Below are 19,714 nucleotides of genomic sequence, written 5' to 3'. Positions count from 1 at the left end.
TTATTTGACTTTGTCAACGTGGAATTTTATTTGGTTACACTTTATTTCGATAGTCCACTTTAGACATGCTACTAACTAGAAGTAACTTTTTAACTGCATGTCAACTAATTCTCATTAAATTGCAACTACATGTCTACTAACTCTCAGAGTAGACTGTTAGGGTAGGTTTAGGGTTGACGTATACTTGCAACGTTTCTGATAGTTAGTATATTGTATGTTGTGGACCCATAAAAATAAAGTGTTAGAAGATATTAAACAGACAGTCTACTAATACTCTAATGACTGCTAGTTGACATGTAGTTGCAAATTTACGTACTGTTAGTAGAATGTCTGAAGTGGACTCGAAATAAAGTGTTACCTTTTATTACCTTTTATTTATTTTGCCACCATTACACATAATATCTCAAGTTCATTCCCCAATCTTAAATATTTTAAAAGACTCTAAGGCTTAAAAACAGTAGTACTTTTGCAATGATAACAGCTTGTTACTATCTGCATTATGGATTATTATAATCCACATAATGGAAAGCAATTAAAAGTAAACTAATTATGCAGTGAAACATTTATTCATATCACTACTAAAACACTAAGCAATTAGAACTAGCAGTGTTAGTACAATATTGAAACTGTTATCATACTCAAAATATACCCCTTATTAAAACTAAAACATCTCAAATATAAAAGGTCTGAAGTGCACTAAAACAATTAAAAAAAAAAACTTAAATCAATTAAATAAATGCTGAAAAAAACCTTGCAATTTACTTTATAAGTTCTAATAACTTATATTGTTATACTGAACAATTTAAAACCATGCAGATTAAGTAAAAATTGTAAAGTTACTTAATCCAAATATTTTTTAATTACAATAACAGATTTCGTTATAACAACTTGACACTTTAGTTCAGTCAAGTATTTAAATGTATTTAAAAATAGATTAATGTAAATGAACTCAAATTAAGTCATGCCAACGGTAGCCTTAATTTTTTAGGTTTTACGAACATAAAAAAAAAAAAAATTCATGGTGTATGTACGTCATGGGTCCCAAGGTTAGACCAAAAAAAAATTGCCAAATTTTCTCACATAAGGATGAAAGAGCCCAAAAGCTAGTGGGAGTGAAGTCTGTGATGGCTAATTCATTACATTACGTAACGTGCCAATACATAACTAGATAGTGTTTTAAATCACTGGGGTTTGGTAGATTAACATTTCTCCCAGTCCTCCCTTACGTAAGATGTACAATAACCACAGTGTGTTATATAAAATGCATTTGATTTCTCAGCTGTTGCAGTCAACTCCACAAATAAGATCCTGTGTTCCTGTCCATTCGCTGATTGCTTTAGCTACATGACCGAATTATTTGCCTTTTCAATATCTGAGGCCACTCACATCGATTGCTTATGAGAATCCAATACATAATTCTCCCAACTAAACCTATCTTAATCTTAATCCGCACTCCATCTCCATCTAAAAATCGACCATCTGATAAAAGAAAATGTCATTTTATGATTGATTTGTAAATGTCAGATGTTATCACAGTGATTTATTTTTCAAGAAGCGGCGTGCTGTAAAAGTTCAGGTGACAAAATGTGTTTACTTGGTTCGAATGAGTTTTGGACTTGCACTTTTCTTTTTCTTGGAGGACACACTATTATCGACTGCAAAAACAGAGGCAGGTATATAGCGAGGCAATTACGCACACACATACAGACATTACATGCGGACCTTCTCTGTCAGGCTACGCAGCTGTGTTCGTTTGTGCCGGGGTGCACAGCCGGTGATCATGAAAGGTGACTAATACATCTATGAGACATTTCCGACTGTCGTAAATGTGCTTTTATTTCTGGATGGAAGAAAGGGGCATTAGAATAGATGGACAGGAGCGGATGGGGAGGTGTGTGTGCAGGTGGAAGTGAGGGGGTTGGTCAGCCCTTAAGTGATTTACTGGCATTTGCTTTTTGCAGGGAAAGTGCATGACAATCAAAAACTGAAAGAAAGAAAGTGTTGAGAAAAGCTTATTTTTCTTGCCAGAGGGACTGGCCATTAAGAGAGCCGAGCTGGTGGCTGGAGCTGGTACCTTACTGAACTGAAGTGCTCGACTCATCACCACTCCTAAATTCAGCCGTTTACTGTAAACATCATGCTGCGTTGAGAGCGGCGATGCACAAATTGAGAAAAATCACTATTAGTAAATGCGTTCCAGTCCTTAAGGCAAGACACTCTAGGGCGAATAGGGTAAAAAAAATTAACTGAACATCTGAACATTGGATGAAACCAGGTTCAAAATGTAGTTTTGAATTTAATAGTTACATTTTGTTGTCATATTAGACTATATAGTTTTATAAGCTTGGTGTATGTAAGGGCTACTGAAGGGAAGAAAGTCTTTAAAGATATGCATTGTCATAACACATTAAGTACGCCAAACAGCAAAAAAAAAATCCAGTGCATGAGGAAACAATGTTTTTGTCTGTAGTTTTTCATTTAAAATACACAAAGAATAGCTGTGAATTTGAGAAATAGGGTTAAATAATAGTAAACACATACAGTATGCGATGAAAACTCACATTATTTGATTTATTGTACATGGAGTGAGTCGCCTCCATTGCGCTGCACATAATCACATCACAGTCGCTGAAATGTGTTGCAGATTTCTGTTGTTTTTTTGTTATTCTAGTAAGAACCTGATTTAATCAACAATTTCTGGTTATTTATTTATAATCAACAATTTCTGGTTAATTTAAATATTTCACTGGAATCTTGTTTCTCTTATTTCTCTCCCCAAACAGAGAATTTTAAAACATTTCCTTCCCTTCTCTTCTAGACACTACTGACTTTACTGAGGGGTTAGTAAAGAAAGGAAAACAAGAAATGTCAAAAATGCTGCAGTTAACATAACCTCTTATGTGCAATGCAAGAGGCAATAAATCCAATCAGATCATAACGTGTAACTACAATCTGGCTAAAAATAGAAAAATGTTATTTTAAATTGTAATAATATTTCACTATATTATTATTTTTACTGTGTTTTGATCAAATAACTACAGTCTCGGTGACCATCTTATCAAATCCAAACTTTTGCATTGCAGTGTATATACTGCTCCCTCTAAAAGTATTGGAACAGTAAAGACAAAATTGCTCTGTTGGCTGTGGAGTCAAGACATTTACAGAATGTCACATTTTATTATTGGGTGATTCAACACATAGATGTTTTACCAGCTAAGAAGTGCAACACTTTTAGAGTTTCCTCCCCCTAACTGATGTGTATTGGAACAGTTGCCTCACAGGTCTTTCTAAGTGATCAGCTGTGTCCTGTTGCAGTAATTCTTCAGATATTAAAAGCAGGGAATGTGTCGTATCAGTTATATCCATTACTTCTGCATTCTTAATTCTGCCATCGAGGATGACACACACAAACCAGGATGAGGGAGCTGACTTTGAGAGAAAAGCAAGCAATTTGGATGCTAAAGGAAAAGAGGAAGTCAATTAGAGCTATAGAAAAACAAAGGGCATGGAGAAATCAAGAGTTTGGAAACCACCAGCGACACCAGCAACCAACAACGACCTGATCGGCTGACAAAACAACAGACAAATCATAAAAGCTGCGAAAATGAACCCTAAAAGACATGTTTGTAAAATCACCAACAACTTCCAGAAAGCTGGGGTGATGCTCTGACAATCTACTGTCCTCAGGAGACTTTGACACAGAATTACAGATGCTACACAGCAAGATGCAAACCTCTGACCAGCACCAAAAATAAAGGTGAACCAGAAGAGTTTTGGAACTGTGTTTATGGACCGATGAGACAAAGATGAACCTTTATCTAAGTGATGGGAAAGCAAAAATGTGGAGAAAAAAAGGGAACTGCAAATGATCCCAAGCATACAGCCTCATCTGTAAAGCATGGTGGAGGTGGTGTCATAGCAGGGGCATGTATGGATGCCTCTGGAACAGGCCCTCTCAACTTTACTGATAACTTAATGTATGATGACAGTAGCAGAATGAATTTGGAAGGGTACAAAACCATCTTGCCTACAAATATTCAAGAAAATGCCACCAGATTCATTGGGAAGTGCTTCATATTGCATCAGGACAATGACCCAAAACACCCTGCCAGTTCAGTCAATGAATTTATAAGGGCAAAGAAAGAGAAAGCCTTAGATTGCCCAAATCAATCTCCAGATTTAAATCCGATTGAACATGAATTTCACCAGCTGAAGAGGAGAGTAAAGGCAGAAACTCCCCAAAACAAGCAACAACTGGAATTGGCTGCATTAAATGCTGGGAAAAGTATTTCAAAGGATGAGACCAAGAGTCTGGTGATGTCTATGGGTCACAGACTCACTGCTGTGATTGTGTGCAAGGGATCTGCAACTAAATAATAGCTTTTAATCTTTTATATCTGCCTTATGTTCAACTGTCCCAATACTTATGCTCACATCAGATAGGGGGATGAAACGTTTTGTCTCATATTCATCTTTTAATCATATTTGCAAATGTCTTGACTCCACAGCCAACAGAGCAATTTTGTCTTTACTGTTCCAATCCAATACACAGTATGGCATCAAAGTACATGGACTAAAATACACATTCAACTCATTTTGTCTTTAAAGGGATAGTTAACCAAAATAATTTAATTCTGTAATTAATTACCCTCATGTCGTTCCAAACCCATAAGACCTTCGTTCATCTTCAGAACACAAATTAAGATATTTTTGATGAAGTCCAATAGCTTTCTGATCCTGCACAGAAAGGTAGTAAAGACATTGTTAAAATAGTCCTTGTGACATCAGTGGCTCAACTGTAATTTTATTTTAATTTACAAAAGTTTTCTCGTAGCTTCAGAAAGTTACGGTTGAATCACTGATGCCACATGGACTATTTTAGCGATGCCTTTACTACATTTTTGTGCCTTGAACATGGTAGTTTCCTTGCTGTCTATACAGGGTCAGAAAGCTCTGATTTCATCAAAAATATTTTGATTTGTGTTCAGAAGATAAACAAAAGTCTTACGGGTTTGGAACGACATGAAGGTGAGTAATTTCCATTTTGGGGTGAACCATCCCTTTAAGAGGCTCAAGGACAGCTGAACATTGGCTACACATTCCTAGCAGTTTGGCAGACATAGACACATTCTTTTTGATGGTTTGTTTTCTTGTCAATTCAAATAATAAAAACCCTGATAAGCACCGAGTTCCCTTTCAGTTGGTCACTCCACGTCACGTCGGGTGACCGACGAATTGGGATCTCGCTTAGAGAGACCAATCCACTTCGAGTGTAACTAAACGAGCCAATGCACATTGGCATGCGATTATTTCATCCCGCTGGCGCTGAACACATCGTGAGTATAAGTAGGCAGCAGGTGCAGCGCATATTCAGCTTTGTGGATGAGGCGTTATTGGATGAGGCATCTTCTTATGGTGGGAAGATGATCATCTTGGAGTTGCAGCCAGGCTCTGGTACCTCGACAAAGGGGTGGAGCTCTGTTGCCTCTCTCGATCTGGTTCTTGTTCTAGCTGCAGACAGATGAGGACTACTTCAGGCGGTGGCACGGGTGGTCTGAGGATTACAGTGGTGGCAAACCCTCCAGGGAACCAGCCCTCGAGGGACCATCGCTCCTCTTGCGCTCCAAAACCAGTTGAGCTGCCAGTGTAACGTGCTGGGCTCTCTACAAGGGGCGTACCGGCAGTATCCTTGGCGCTCCTCCCGATGACCGGATGTCGATCACTGCATTGGAGGGTGAGCCGGAGCTTTCTGGGGAAGAAGATTTGGCTGTGCTGCTGCTCCGGCAGTAGCAATGCCTGAGTCGGATCCAGAAATCACGGCTATGCTTTCCCGGGCCACTGAGAGGGTAGGGCGGACGACTGGTTTCAAGGGGTAGCTTGTGCTGGTTCTCAGCGCCCCGGTGCTTCTCTTCCCGGAGGTGCATGGGGAGCTTATCAGGTCATGGACGGCACCTTTTACTGCCAGAAACTGACCTGCTAGCTCCTCCTCCCTCACCACCCTCGATGGTGATGCAGCTAGGGGGTATACGGGGGTCCCCCCGGTGGAGTGGTCGGTTACAATGCAGTTGTGTCCTAATACCGCCTCCCCCCGGCAGGGTAAGCTGTGCCTTCTCTTCCGGGCCTGTAGGTACTCGTCAAGTTCGGTTCCTCAAGGTCCCTGTGTCCCAGACTGGCCTCTTCGGCGACGCAGTCGAGAACATGGCCCAGCAGTTCTCGGCTGCTCAGGAGCAGACTGAGGCTATCCAACACGTCCTGCACTAACAAGCAGCTGATGCCTCCACCCAGCCACCGGCTGCAGCACCCCAGCCTGCTCGTTGCCGAGGGCAGCCCCCTGCGTCCGTCCCCAATCCTGCACCACATCCGCAGCAGCCTTCAGAAGCAGTGCCGTTGAGCTGGGTGTAGGCAGGCCGCCCTGCCCGTCCTGGCCCCATGTCAAACCTAGCGGCGAGCGGAAGAGCAAGAGGCCTCGGGACGGGCGACCCAGAGGGAAAGAGGACTGCTTCAGGAGATGGACCTCTTAGATGCACCTCTCCCTCCCCCGGAGGAGGGCCGGGTGGAGAATCTTTTGTTTAAAAAAAACCCACACTCTTCCCCCTCTCTTGCCAGCAGGCAGCAGTGGGCGGTTCGAGAACGTCATCAAAGGCCCTACTCACGCACCCTCTGCCAAACTGTGGAACCAGGTAAGCATTGCACCGCACACTCAGACCCCTCTTTGGTCAGCCACGGGCCGGGTCTCTGCGTTCCACCTCGCTGCCCCACCGCGGGTACATCAGTGGTCCTACTAGTCCCGCTTGTACGGTGTCTGGGTGCCTGGTAGCACTACCCAGCCCGTCTCGCTGGCTTTTGTGGACCATCTGACTCAGCTATGCGATTCAGTTCGCCCAGCGTTCTCCCAAGTTCCATCTCACAGCAGTGAAGGCAGCAGATGCTCATGTCTTGTGTGGGGAGATCACTGTCTTACTGGTGAGGGACGTGATGGAGCTGGTCCCTCCAGCCGATATGAAGACAGGGTTTTACAGCCCTTACTTGACTGTGCCCAAGAAAGGCGGTGGGTTGAGACCAATCTTGGATCTGCGCATCTTGAACCGGGCAAGCTTCCGTTCAAGATGCTGACGCAGAAGTGCATCTTCGGGGGCATCCGTCCCCAAGATTGGTTTGCAGCGATTGACCTGAAGGACGTGTTTTTCCTTGTGTCAATCCTTCCGCACAACAGGCCATTCCTGAGGTTTGCGTTCGAATGACGGGCATATCAGTACAAGGTCCTGCCCTTCGGGCTGTCCCTGTCACCCCGTGTCTTCACGAAAGTTGCGGAGGCAGCCCTTGTTCCCCTGAGAGAACAGGGCATTCACATTCTCAACTAGCTCGATGACTGCCTCAGTCTCAGGACCAGTTGTGCGAACACAGGGACTTGGTGCTCTTGCACCTCAGCCAGTTGGGCCTTCGGGTCAACTGGGAAAAGAGCAAACTCTCCCCGACACAGAGGATCTCTTTTCTTGTTATGGAGTTGGATTCGGTCAATCAGACAGCACGCCTCACGCAGAAACAATTTCAGAGGCTCCTGGGGCATATGGCAGCTGCGGCGGCAGTCACGCCACTGGGGCTGCTTCATATGAGACCTCTTCAACACTGGCTCCATGGCCGAGTCACGAGGTGGGCGTGGCAACGTGGCACTCACCAGGTCCAAGTCACACCGGCCTGCCGCCAAACCCTCACCCCGTGGTCAGACCTTTTGTTTCTCTGGGCGGGAGTGCCCCTGGAACAGGTCTCCAGGCATGCTGTGGTTTACATGGATGCCTCCACCACCGGCTGGGGCGCCACGTTTGACGGGCTTGCAGTGTCGGTGGGTTGGACCGGCCCCCAACTGCACTGGCACATAAGTTGCCTAGAGTTGCTGGCAGTACTCCTGGCCTTGAACCATCTCAAGAGGCACTTACAAGGCAAGCACGTACTGGTCTGCACGGACACACTGTGACCATTGCATACATCAACCGACAAGGTGGTCTACGCTTCCGTCACATGTCGCAACTCGCCCGCCACCTCCTCCTATGGAGTCACAAGCATCTGAGGTTGCTTCGTGCCATTCACATTCTGGGCTTGCTCAACCAGGCAGCCGACGAGCTGGCACGAGCTGCGCTCCCTGGAGAGTGGAGACTCCATCCCCAGACGGTCCGGCTTATTGAGAGACCTCTCATTGCCAGTTGTTTACTCCCTGACCGAGGAAACACTCGGCACGGACGCACTGGCACTCAGCTGGCCACGGCGCCTCCGCAAGTCTGCGTTCCCCCCAGTGAGCCTTCTCGCACAGACACTGTGCAAGATCAGGGAGGATGAGGAGCAGGTCTTGCTCGTGGCTGGCCCACTCGGACTTAGTTCCCAGAACTGATGCTCCTCATGACAGCCCCTCCTTGGCAGATTCCTCTGAGGAAGGATCTACTGACTCCTTATGGCACCCGCGTCCAGACCTCTGGAAACTTCATGTCTGGTCCCTGGAGGGGACACGGAGGTTCTAGGTGACCTACCCCAGGAGGTAGTTGTCACCATCACTTCGGTGAGAGCGCCGTCTACGAGATATGCTTATGCCTTGAAGTGGAACCTGTTCGTCGAATGGTGTTCTTCTCACCGAGAAGACTCCCGGAAGTGCCCGATCAGAGTCGTGCTGTCCTTCTTGCAGCAAGGGTTGGAACGAAGGCTGTCTCCCTCCACCCTTAAAGTCTATGTGGCTGCGATTGCTGCCAACCACGACCCCGTGGAAGGGAAGTCGGTGGGGAAGCATGACTTGGTCATCAGGTTCCAGAAGGTTAAATCCTCCACGGCCCCCCTCTATATCCTCTTGGGACCTGTCTCCAGTCCTCAGAGCACTACAGCAGGGCCCATTTGAGCCTTTGCAGACAGTCGAGCTGAAGTTTCTTTCAATGAAGACTCCGCTCCTGCTTGCATTGGCCTCCATCAAGAGGGTGGGGGACCTGCACGCATTTTCATTCGACGATTCGTGCCTAGATTTTGGGCCGGCCCAGGTAATCCTGAGGCCTCGGCCTGGCTATGTGCCCAAGGTTCCCACTACTCCCTGAAAATCATTATGGCATCTTTGAAGAGTAGCGTGGCAGGAGCTGCTCTCAGGACTAAATTTAAACGACCTGATTTGTATAACTCTAATGCATTTAATGCAAAGAATAATTATGCTGCAGCTCTCCCGAATCCCCACAAGATGAAATTCATGCAGAAAACTTTGTTCTATGGCTATATTATTGCCTTCCTATATGTTTCGGTTCATTTACATTTATGCATTTAGCATATCCAAAGCGACTTACATTGCATTCAAGTTACAGTTTTTACATTTTATCAGCTCTTGCTTTCCCTGGGAATCGAACCCATGACCTTGGCATTGCTAGCGCCATGCTCTACTATTTGAGCTACAGGAAAGCTAAGCTAAGGTTCAGTGTTGTTGGACTACTCACGTACGTTTCGACATGAAACGTGAATCTAGAAAAATCTGCATTTCATTTGACAACAGTTACAGAGAGTATAATTCAGAATATTATAAAAGATTAAAAAAATTATAATGCTAAACATATAGATGGTTTAGATTGTAATTTTTTAAAAAATAATAGTGATATCTTTTTAGCACCAATTACTCATTTCGTGAATTTATCAATTACACAAACTACATTCCCAAGTTGTTGGAAAACGGGGTTAGTTACCCCAGTTTTTAAGACAGGTGATCCAACTAATGTGGTAAATTATAGGCCGATTTCAATTCTATCAGTAGTGTCTAAAATAGTAGAAAAAGTAGTAACTGATCAAATTGGGAATTTCGTAGATATACATAATTTATTGTGTCCTATGCAATTTGGGTTTCGTAAACAGCATTCGACAGAAACTGCTGTATGTTATTTTATTGAGCAAATTCGGTCAAAATTAGATAAGGGTGGGGTTGTTGGTGCTGTGTTCCTTTATATACAAAAGGCATTCGATACACTAAATCACAATATTTTATTATCTAAATTATCACATATAAATTTTTCAGAAGATACAATAAAATGGATTGAGTCTTATCTTACATCAAGGAAACAGTGTACCCGGATTAACACATACATATCTTCTTTACGAGATTGTCCCACAGGGATTCCTCAGGGGTCAACCCTAGGGCCATTACTCTTTAGTTTGTATCTGAATAATCTTCCAGATGTTTGTCCTGATGTGCATATTCAAATGTACGCAGATAACACTGTGATTTATGTACACGACAAAACAAAAGGTGGCACAAAAATGATCTATTGTAATGACAAAAATTTTAGATTGGTTTACTCAGTGCTGCTTAACATTAAATGTTCGTAAAAGTGCATGTATGTATTTTAAAATTAAAAAGAAGGAGGTCCAACCAGCTATATTAGTTAATGGTGAAAAATTACAAATTGTACCAGATTTTAAGTATCTTGGAGTTATTTTAGATTCTCATTTGACATTTGAAAAGCATGTTCAAAAAATTTTTGTGCAGTGTATAGAAATTTTTAATTTATACGGAGTCAACTTTCAATAGAAGCCTCAAGAGTTTTTTTTGAATTCTTTGATCTTTTCTCATTTCTCTTATTGTATTACTTCATGGTCGCAAGCAGGAACGTCTGCTCTTAGACCGTTATATATTTTGTATAAACGTGCTCTAAAAGTATTCGATAGGAAACCTTGCAGGTATCATCATTGTTTGATTATTGATAAGTATAATTTTTTTTTACTTTTGACAATTTTATTGCATTTTATAATTGTTGTCTAATGTACAAAATTGTTAACAATCTTGCACCCTCACCCTTAAAGGAATTAGTTTTTTCTTGTACTGAAAATATAAGATTGTGATTGTGCAGTGATTTTTAGAGCTACTGATTTTGGTCGTTCAGCTTTCTCTGTAAGGGCTGTTAATAACTGGAATACTTTACCAATTACTATAAGACAGTGTTCTACTTTAGCACAATTTAAGTTACATTTGAAATCATGGTTAAAAACGAGTCAGGTGTGTGACCATTGAGTATTTCTGTGTTTTTAATGAAATTGAGTTGTACATTTTTTAGAATTTTTGTAGGATGATGCATTATTTATAGGGGATATTTTGTAGAAATTTGGTTTGTAGTTTCTATGTGAGAAATCATATTTTTTATGTTAAATTTTGGAGGGATTTTACTGTAAATGGTATTATACTGATGTTTTTTTGTCACATAATTTGTTTTGTATTCTCCTGCCCAGGGACAGCAGATGAAATTTAGCTCTGTAGCTAATTCTGGGGCAGTTTTCGGACTGTCTATTGCCCCTGTCAAATAAAGAATTAAATAAAAAATAAAATCCCTTTAGCGACCAGGTGGTGAGCCTGCAAGCACTGCCCTCGGAGGAGGCAGACCCAGCCCTAGCTTTACTTTGTCCCGTCCGAGCATTGAGATGCTACGTTGACAGGACGCAAAGCTTCAGGACCTAAGAACAGCTCTTTGTCTGTCACGGAGGACAGCAGAAGGGGAATGCCGTCTCTAAGCAGAGGATGGTCCACTGGATAGTGGACGCCATCAACCTGGCTTATCAGGCACAGGGTGTGCCCTGGGGCATATGTGCCCTGGGCGTTGACTCGTGGCGCCTCGCTGGCAGATATTTGTAGAGCTGCGGGCTGGGCGACCCCTAACACGTTCGCTAGATTCTATAGCCTTTGTGTGGTACCGGTTTCCTCCTGTGTTCTCACCTCAAACGGGTAGAAGCACTGAGAGGCTCCGGTTTCGGGTCGGCTTGCTAAAACTGCTCCAGAGAGTCCGTACTGTAGACCCTGTCGAGCTCCTCCATTCCCTCGTCAGTCAGACGTGGCGGAGCTTCTGACGTCAGGCCCTCACTCGATGAATCCGTGAGAAACGGTAGAGGACTGGGTTCCATATGTGAGACCTAATTGGATCTCATATGTGTAAAGTCCACGGTATAACCTCAGAGCCTGTGTTTCTCCGGCAGACGTTCTGCCACTATCCAAGAGGCTACAATCACCTTTAATCTTCCATATGCACCTAAGCGGTTGTTCATATGCGTAAGTGCTTCTGAACCTCCTTCGGGAAGGATGGGCTTCCGCAGCATTCCTGTTCCAAACAGAAGGGGTACGTTTTCCCAGCGTTATCCAGTCTGACTTAGTGGGTAGTGCCATAGCATCAGTAACTGGTCTTCTTGTGGTAAGCCCTGACCTGCGCCAAAAAACAGGGGCGCAGGACACTTCCACAGGACACTGGAAGGGGCAGTATCTGTGGCCCTTTGGTAAGGATCCCAAATCGTGAAAGGGAACGTCCTCGGCCCTGAAAGGGAACGTCTCGGTTACGTATGTAGGGAACGGAGACATCACGTCCCATCGCCACGGCTTCTGTACCACCGCTGAGCGGCCGGGTCACTGGCTCGGCTCCACAGCGAAAACCTCACGATGTGATCAGCGGCAGCTGGATGCAATAATCGCATGCCAATGTGCATTGCGCCGTTTAGTTACACTCAAAGTGGGTTTTGTCACGCTAAGCGAGATCCCAATTCGTCAGTCACCCGACTTGACGTCTCCGTTCCCTCCTTCAGACGTTTCTCATGATGTCTTTACCTACAGTCAGCATATTTCTCTGCATCTCACTCCAGCTTCTGGCTAATAACCCTGACTTTGCCACCTCCATTAAAGAGCTCTTTGAGGATATAAAAGAACATTATGGTATGGGTATGCTAGCTAGCAGATTCCAAGCTCTCGCCTTTTTCCTGACCTTGTAGATTTTAAATATCTACAGAAGAGATTTAACGACCTAAAAATGGTGACTGGTGGTCAAGCTCAGGAGTTTAGGCCCAAAGTCCACTAAAGCAAAAGCACGTTGGTCTATGAACGAGCGCATGTCTCTGTTAGTGCCAGACCTCTGGCTCGTAGGGCCGTGTCAGCTGCTCTCACAGTAGCTACACCACCATGCTTTATATTGTAGATGGGTGAAGAGAGCATGTACTGTATAATACTGTCTTTTTTATAATTTATTTATATTGATCAAGCTGTAATTTACCACACAGAGTGGAAACACACATTCTCTAATCACATATAGAGAATGAACTTGACACGAAGGCAAAAAAACTAAATGATCCCTGACATCTGGCACAGCGTTCCACAAACTTCCACAGTTTTTTTGGTACACTGTGCCAGATGTCAGGGATCATGGAAGCAGATTCAGATTGCATTACCATAATTTCTTTTTTTACTAGAAAAAAGTGTGATAATATCCAAGACCAAACCCCTCAATACTAAATGTATTGATTTAATTTTGCATTAGCATCCAATTATCCTAAAATGCTTTCTTATACATTTACATTTAGCTGCTGCCCAGTGCAATGCAGAGGAACAGTTTGGCAGGAAAAACACTCAAGAAAATTTTCCTGAAAGCAGACCCACTTTCATGAAACTTTAAATCTGTCAGGAAATGTTTGCTAATGCATTAGAATGCAGCTGCGCTTGCAAATGCCATGTGCACGTTACAAGAAAAGAGCTAATAGCAAATTAAGCAATTTTGTTTCTTGTTTTTTTTGTCATGTTGTTGACTTAATGGCGAATAATTTACACGACCAGTTGCAGACTATGGATGTGATTCAGAAGGTCATTTTTCCACCTCGATTGTAGCTATAGAATGATCTCAAATTGCACAAACTCATGCGCATAGCTACATAAAATTTGATTATTGACAGTATGTCAACAAACCATATGAAGGTTTCAAAAATTTAATTAAAATAAAAAAAGTAATAAATAGAGACCAAACATTTGGAAATACGGATAAAACTATGGTTGATCTATAAAACATTGTACTACTCAATTACTAAGCAAGGGTTTTTCAGACTTTCAGATGCCAAAGAAATTTGGTTTCCTTTCCTTCCTCATGTGCCCATATTTGGTCATTCCTGTTCCTGTCCTCGTTGTGTCATCATTAGTTAACTTCCATTCACCTGTTTCTTGTCAATTATCTTAATTTACTCCGGTATTTAAAGTCTAGTCTGTTCATTCTTCCCTTGTCTGGTCTACTAATGTTACCTATGTGTGTGTATCCTGCCTACCTGATGTGGATTACCTTTATGTGGATGTATTAAAGACCGTTTACTGTTATCTTCTTCATATTCGTGCATTTCTCCTACACCGCACTGTGATAGAAGACCGGACCTATAAAAAGTAAAGCGGCGCCTCTTCTCTCCATTTAGTTTCCATTTTTGTCAGATTTTATTTTTTGTTATCGTTTATCCCAATTACCTGCTCCTTCTGTTGGAGCAGAAGAGGATGCCTCTCGAGGTCCACTCGGCGATCTTTGTGGAGATCGCCAACCACTCCAGCTTCCAGGACAGCAGCCTCTGCACATTCTTCCTGACGAGCCTCAAAGATGAGTGCAGAGCGCGATTGTCTGGAGGCGGACCTCGGGATTCTTTCGCCGCCTTTGTGGAGTGGGTGCTGTGAGCAACAACTTGCCGTTCACCATTGGCCCCGCCGAGGAACGTCTCACTAGTCCCACTCTGGACGCAGAGCCCAGCCCACCATCACCCCACAGCGCGGAGCATAAGCCTGAGCCCACCGCGACCGATGGGCCATCGCCAGAGAGTGAGCGACAGTGCTGAGGATCGCCCCAGAGCCCGTGACGTCAGACCAGGTGCGAGAGCTGGCTACGGAGCTTGCCACGGGGGAGAGCGCCATGGACAGTGAGAGCGTGGAAGGGAGCTCTACCGACTGCACCATGGTTGAGGGTGAGCAGAGCTCATTGGATCATAAATGGGATATATATGCAGACATGCCCCCTCTTCTCCCGCATTTGTCTGAACTAACTGCCTGTCCTGAACTATCAGTCTGCCCTGAACTGTCTGCCTGTCTGAAAACAACCGCAGATGTTGTTCCCCTGTCCGCCACTCTCTTGGTGTTGGGAGTCGCAATGTGGTGTGTGTGTGGGTGGCACACACCATCCCTGAACCCTCTACCTGTCTGGATTTACGTACTGCATTCCAAACGGCAGACATGAAAGCATATCTGAAGTAAAAGACTAAAATAACAGCTAGTGAAAGCACTAGCAATGTGCACGTGTCTGACAGTGCATATTCTGTGCAATGAAACCGCCCGCCGCGTTTGTCTCTATAGCGCACACATGTGCCATAGGCGGGAAAAATCCAAGCTCAGATTTTAAAATAGAGAGTGCATTTTTAATACTCTTGTGACAAGTGTGTATGCAAATGATGTCATAGGCTATTATCGATTATGGTCTATTACTGCATCAATACAGAATCGTCCACGTCCGCATCGCAATGCATCGATGCAACGATTAATTTCGACACACCTACCGGCTACACCTCGTCCCTCCATCCCTCTGGCTCTGTCAGGCTCCACCTCGGACCTCTGTCGCTCCAGCTCCACCGTGGTCTTCCGGATCCCCGCCTCAGTCGCTGGCGCCATCTGCTCCACCTTGGTCCTCCGGATCCTCGGGGTCGCCCTGGCTCACCGGCTCTCCACCACCGTCGGTCGGCCCCCTGGAGTCGTCAGCCCTTCCTCCACCATGGCTCCTCCCTCCGTTGGCTCCACCTGCGGCCTGGGTCCCACCTGGCTCCTCCTGCTCCAAGTTCCATCTGTCTCCTCCCTGGCTCCTCCCTCTGTCTGGTCCACCCTGGCTTCTCCTTTCTTCTCCCTGGATCCTCCCTCTGTCAGTACCACCCTGGACTCTGTGGGTGGTCCTCCTCCTGGTCATCCAGCCACCTCCTGAACCTCCTCCAATCACCTTTTTCCATCCCACATCCATTCCTTTGTCCTCCTCCTAAGTCCCCCTCTGTCCCTCCCTTTGTTCCTGCGGCGTGGGGCTGCGCCTTCCGGAAGGGGGGCGAACTGTCACACCCCACGGACTGTTTGTGTTTCCTTCCTCATGTGCCCATATTTGGCCGTTCCTGTCCACGTCAGTGTTTCCCACACATAGACGAATCTGTGGCGGTACGCCACAGATTAAATTCCGACCGCCACAGATTCAACACCAACCAAAAAAAAAAAATCAATACCGACCGTCACATATTGCGTTTCGTTATTCTTTTGTACGCTATTTAAAACACGCAGCGAATTCGTTCAACTGCATTTCCTTTCCCTGCTCTCTCTTCATCTCTCTGTCACTCACGCGTCTCTCCCTCACACACACACACACACACGCACACAGCCCCTCCCCTCCGTGCACACCACATCTGTCTGGATCATCTGTGGAGAGAAGACGGCTGGCGAAAGGTTGGTATCTCGTGAACACTTTTAACACACAATCACAGATTAAAAAGTGCTATAAAATATTTTATATTCTGAATACAATAGTTTCAGTGTGTTGATGTTACTGTAAGTCCCGACCCTTAGCAAACGCGATTGCGCCTTCTTTAGAAAGTTAACTAGTCGCAAGTTTGCGGTAAAATGTAGGCTAGCCTAGTTGGGTTGTCGAGGTCAAAACACTATATGTAGCAGCTGTGAATCAAATAAACGTATTATAAATTATGTCGTTTCTTTACTCTTACACCGAATGTTTGCTGCTTCAATCCAGATGAGTATTGAAAAGTATTTTCCGCGACTGAAAAAGGCACGTGTTGAGGATGAGGACCATCCTGAACCGGAGGTATCAGTCTGAAACAGAGCTTAGTCCGACCAGTGTAATTAGTTATGTTATTGTTTACAATATTTTCAGGCTTCAACTAGTGCTGCTCAAGCAGAAAGACAAGGTCAGGGAGAGAAAGAAATAGATTTGTTAGGCATTGAAGAAAGAGTAGGAGAGAATTAATGTAATAAAGTTCTGTGTAACCAATTATTAACAGTTTTTTTTAATTATTAACCTTTAGGAATTAGGAAATCCCTTCAGGGGATCCAATCGTATCCCCTATCCAATCGTTCTTTTCATCTGCAAAATTAAATAGATTGGCCATTAACTACAAAATAAAAGCATTTTATTTTTTCTTAACTAATTTTTAAAATAGTTTTGTTTTGCATCATAGTTTTTAAAATACAAAAAAGAACAATGTATTAATATTAAATAGGTAATAACAGCATTTTAAATTAAATCTATTATTTTTATTATTATCAAACTTATGTACTGTATACAAACAAAAAGTAATTATGTGACCGGATTCACATCAGTGCAAGTTTTGCTCTTTTTCTTCCCATTCTTTCTCCACAAAAGGAACTATGGAGCATTCACTACATAGGTAATATGAATGTGAGAGCGAGTGAGAACAGATGCAGCATATGAAGTAATCTCTGCTGTCATGGCCTTCTCGTATTCAGGAGCACTGAGCACTTAGCTTTACCTATCCTCTTTCAACGCCATGAAAGTCAATCTGCTGTGATAAAGCTATCAACAGATATGGCACCACTGTGTTTCTGGCCAACCATTTCAATTTTCCCTTTATCCAAAGAGACTCGCTCAGATGTCCGAGATGGACAGAGGCTGAGGTAGACCGCAAACTGTCTGTCAGAAATGAGATTACCAAAGGCATTCTATTTAATGATGTCCACTGGACTAGGGAAAATAAGCGACGTGTGTGAAGAGAAAATCAAATCACCCTCCATTCCTCGGCCCAGAATGGGTGTGACAAAAAGGCCATACAACACGGAAAACAATCCAGTCAGATATAAGAATACAGTGGTGTGAAAAAGTGTTGGCCCCCTTCCTGTTTTTTTTTTATTTTTTTGCATGTTTGTCACACTTTAATGTTTCAGATCATCAAACAAATTTAAATATTAATCAAAGATAACAAATACACACAACATGCAGTTTTTAAATGAAGGGTTTTTTTTATGAAGGGAAAACAAAATCCAAACCCACATGGCCCTGTGTGAAAAAGTGTTTGCACAGTTTATCACACCTGAGTTCAGTTTCTCTAGCCACACCCAGGCCTGATTACTGCCACAACTGTTCGCAATCAAGAATAGGACCTGCCTGACAAAGTGAAGTAGACCAAAAGATCCTCAAAAGCTACACATTATGTTGAGATCCAAAGAAATTCAGGAACAAATGAGAAAGAAAATAATTGAGAGCTATCAGTCTGGAAAAGGTTATAAAGCCATTTCTAAAGCTTTGGGACTCCAGCGAACCACAGTGAGAGCCATTATCCACAAATGGCGAAAACATGGAACAGTGGTGAACCTTCCCAGGAGTGGCCGGCCGACCAAAATTACCCCAAGAGCGCAGCGACGACTCATCCAAGAGGTCACAAAAGACCCCACAACAACATCTCAAGAACTGCAAGCCTCACTTGCCTCAGTTAAGGTCAGTGTTCATGACTCCACCAAAAGAAAGAGACTGGGCAAAAATGGCCTGCATGGCAGAGTTCCAAGACGAAAACCGCTGCTGAGCAAAAAGAACATAAAGGCTCGTCTCAGTTTTGCCATAAAACATCTTGATGATCCCCAAGACTTTTGGGAAAATACTCTGTGGAATGACGAGACAAAAGTTGAACTTTTTGGAAGGTGTGTGTCCCATTACATCTGGCGTAAAAGTAACACAGCATTTCAGAAAAAGAACATCATGCCAACAGTAAAATATGGTGGTGGTAGTGTGATGGTCTGGGGCTGTTTTTCTGCTTCAGGACCTGGAAGACTTGCTGTGATAAATGGAACCATGAATTCAGCTGTCTACCAAAAAATCCTGAAGGACAATGTCCGGCCATCTGTTCGTGACCTCAACTTGGGTTCTGCAGCAGGACAATGATCCAAAACACACCAGCAAATCCACCTCTGAATAGCTGAAGAAAAACAAAATGAAGACTTTGGAGTGGCCTAGTCAAAGTCCTGACCTGAATCCTATTGAGATGCTGTGGCATGACCTTAAAAAGGCGGTTCATGCTCGAAAACCCTCCAATGTGGCTGAATTACAACAATTCTGCCAAGATGAGTGGGCCAAAATTCCTCCACAGCGCTGTTACAGACTCATTGCAAGTTATCGCAAACGCTTGATTGCAGTTGTTGCTACTAAGGGTGGCCCAACCAGTTATTAGGTTTATGGGGCAAGCACTTTTTCACACAGGGCCATGTGGGTTTGGATTTTGTTTTCCCTTCATAATAAAAAACTTCATTCAAAAACTGCATGTTGTGTTTACTTGTGTTATCTTTGATAAATATATAAATATTTAAATTTGTTTGATGATCTGAAACAAACATGCAAAAAAAATAAAATAATCAGGAAGGGGGCTAACACTTTTTCACACCACTGTATATCAGAATATATCAGATATCAGAATATGTATTGTGGCTTACTGTTAGAGTATTATAAACACTTTTTGATTTTAGATTAATAAAAAGGGGTGAGAAGAGCAGACCATTGTGGATGTGGACTGAAAAATACTGGAAGGGTGAGGTACAGGACCACAGTGACAAACTAAATATACATCTGTTCCAATAGGATGGGCAAATCCCCCCATGCTCTGCCCCCTAACCATCCCTCAGCTTTAAGCTGATGTCATCCTGAGACTGGGGCGATAACCCTGGGGAGCAGAGTGAGGGCAGGAAATGCTTTCATCACTGGGGTAGCCTTTCCCAATCCGACCAGCCTCATTTGCACATGACTATCCTGATTCTCCTACTGTTACTCATTAATGAGTCTGAAAGACTGGGCTTATTTGATCTGGATTAAATCTGATAACCAGGTAATGTTAAACCATGAGCACAGAATCATGATTAATAGGAAGAGATACAAATAATGGCAAGCATTAGGGCAGAAAC

General features: G+C 43.6%; 1 protein-coding gene across 1 annotated transcript in view; it reads right to left on the bottom strand.

Moving 5' to 3' along the window:
- LOC306884335 (attractin-like protein 1) overlaps nt 1-19,714 on the bottom strand; it is a 270,253-nt gene that overhangs the window by 110,367 nt on the left and 140,172 nt on the right. The window lies entirely within an intron of this gene.

The sequence above is a fragment of the Barbus barbus genome (genome assembly GCF_936440315.1).
Source record: "Barbus barbus genome assembly, chromosome: 18".
Taxonomy (NCBI): Eukaryota; Metazoa; Chordata; class Actinopteri; order Cypriniformes; family Cyprinidae; genus Barbus; species Barbus barbus.
Note: the sequence above shows the minus strand (reverse complement) of the source record. Positions and strands in the feature narration are given on the sequence as shown.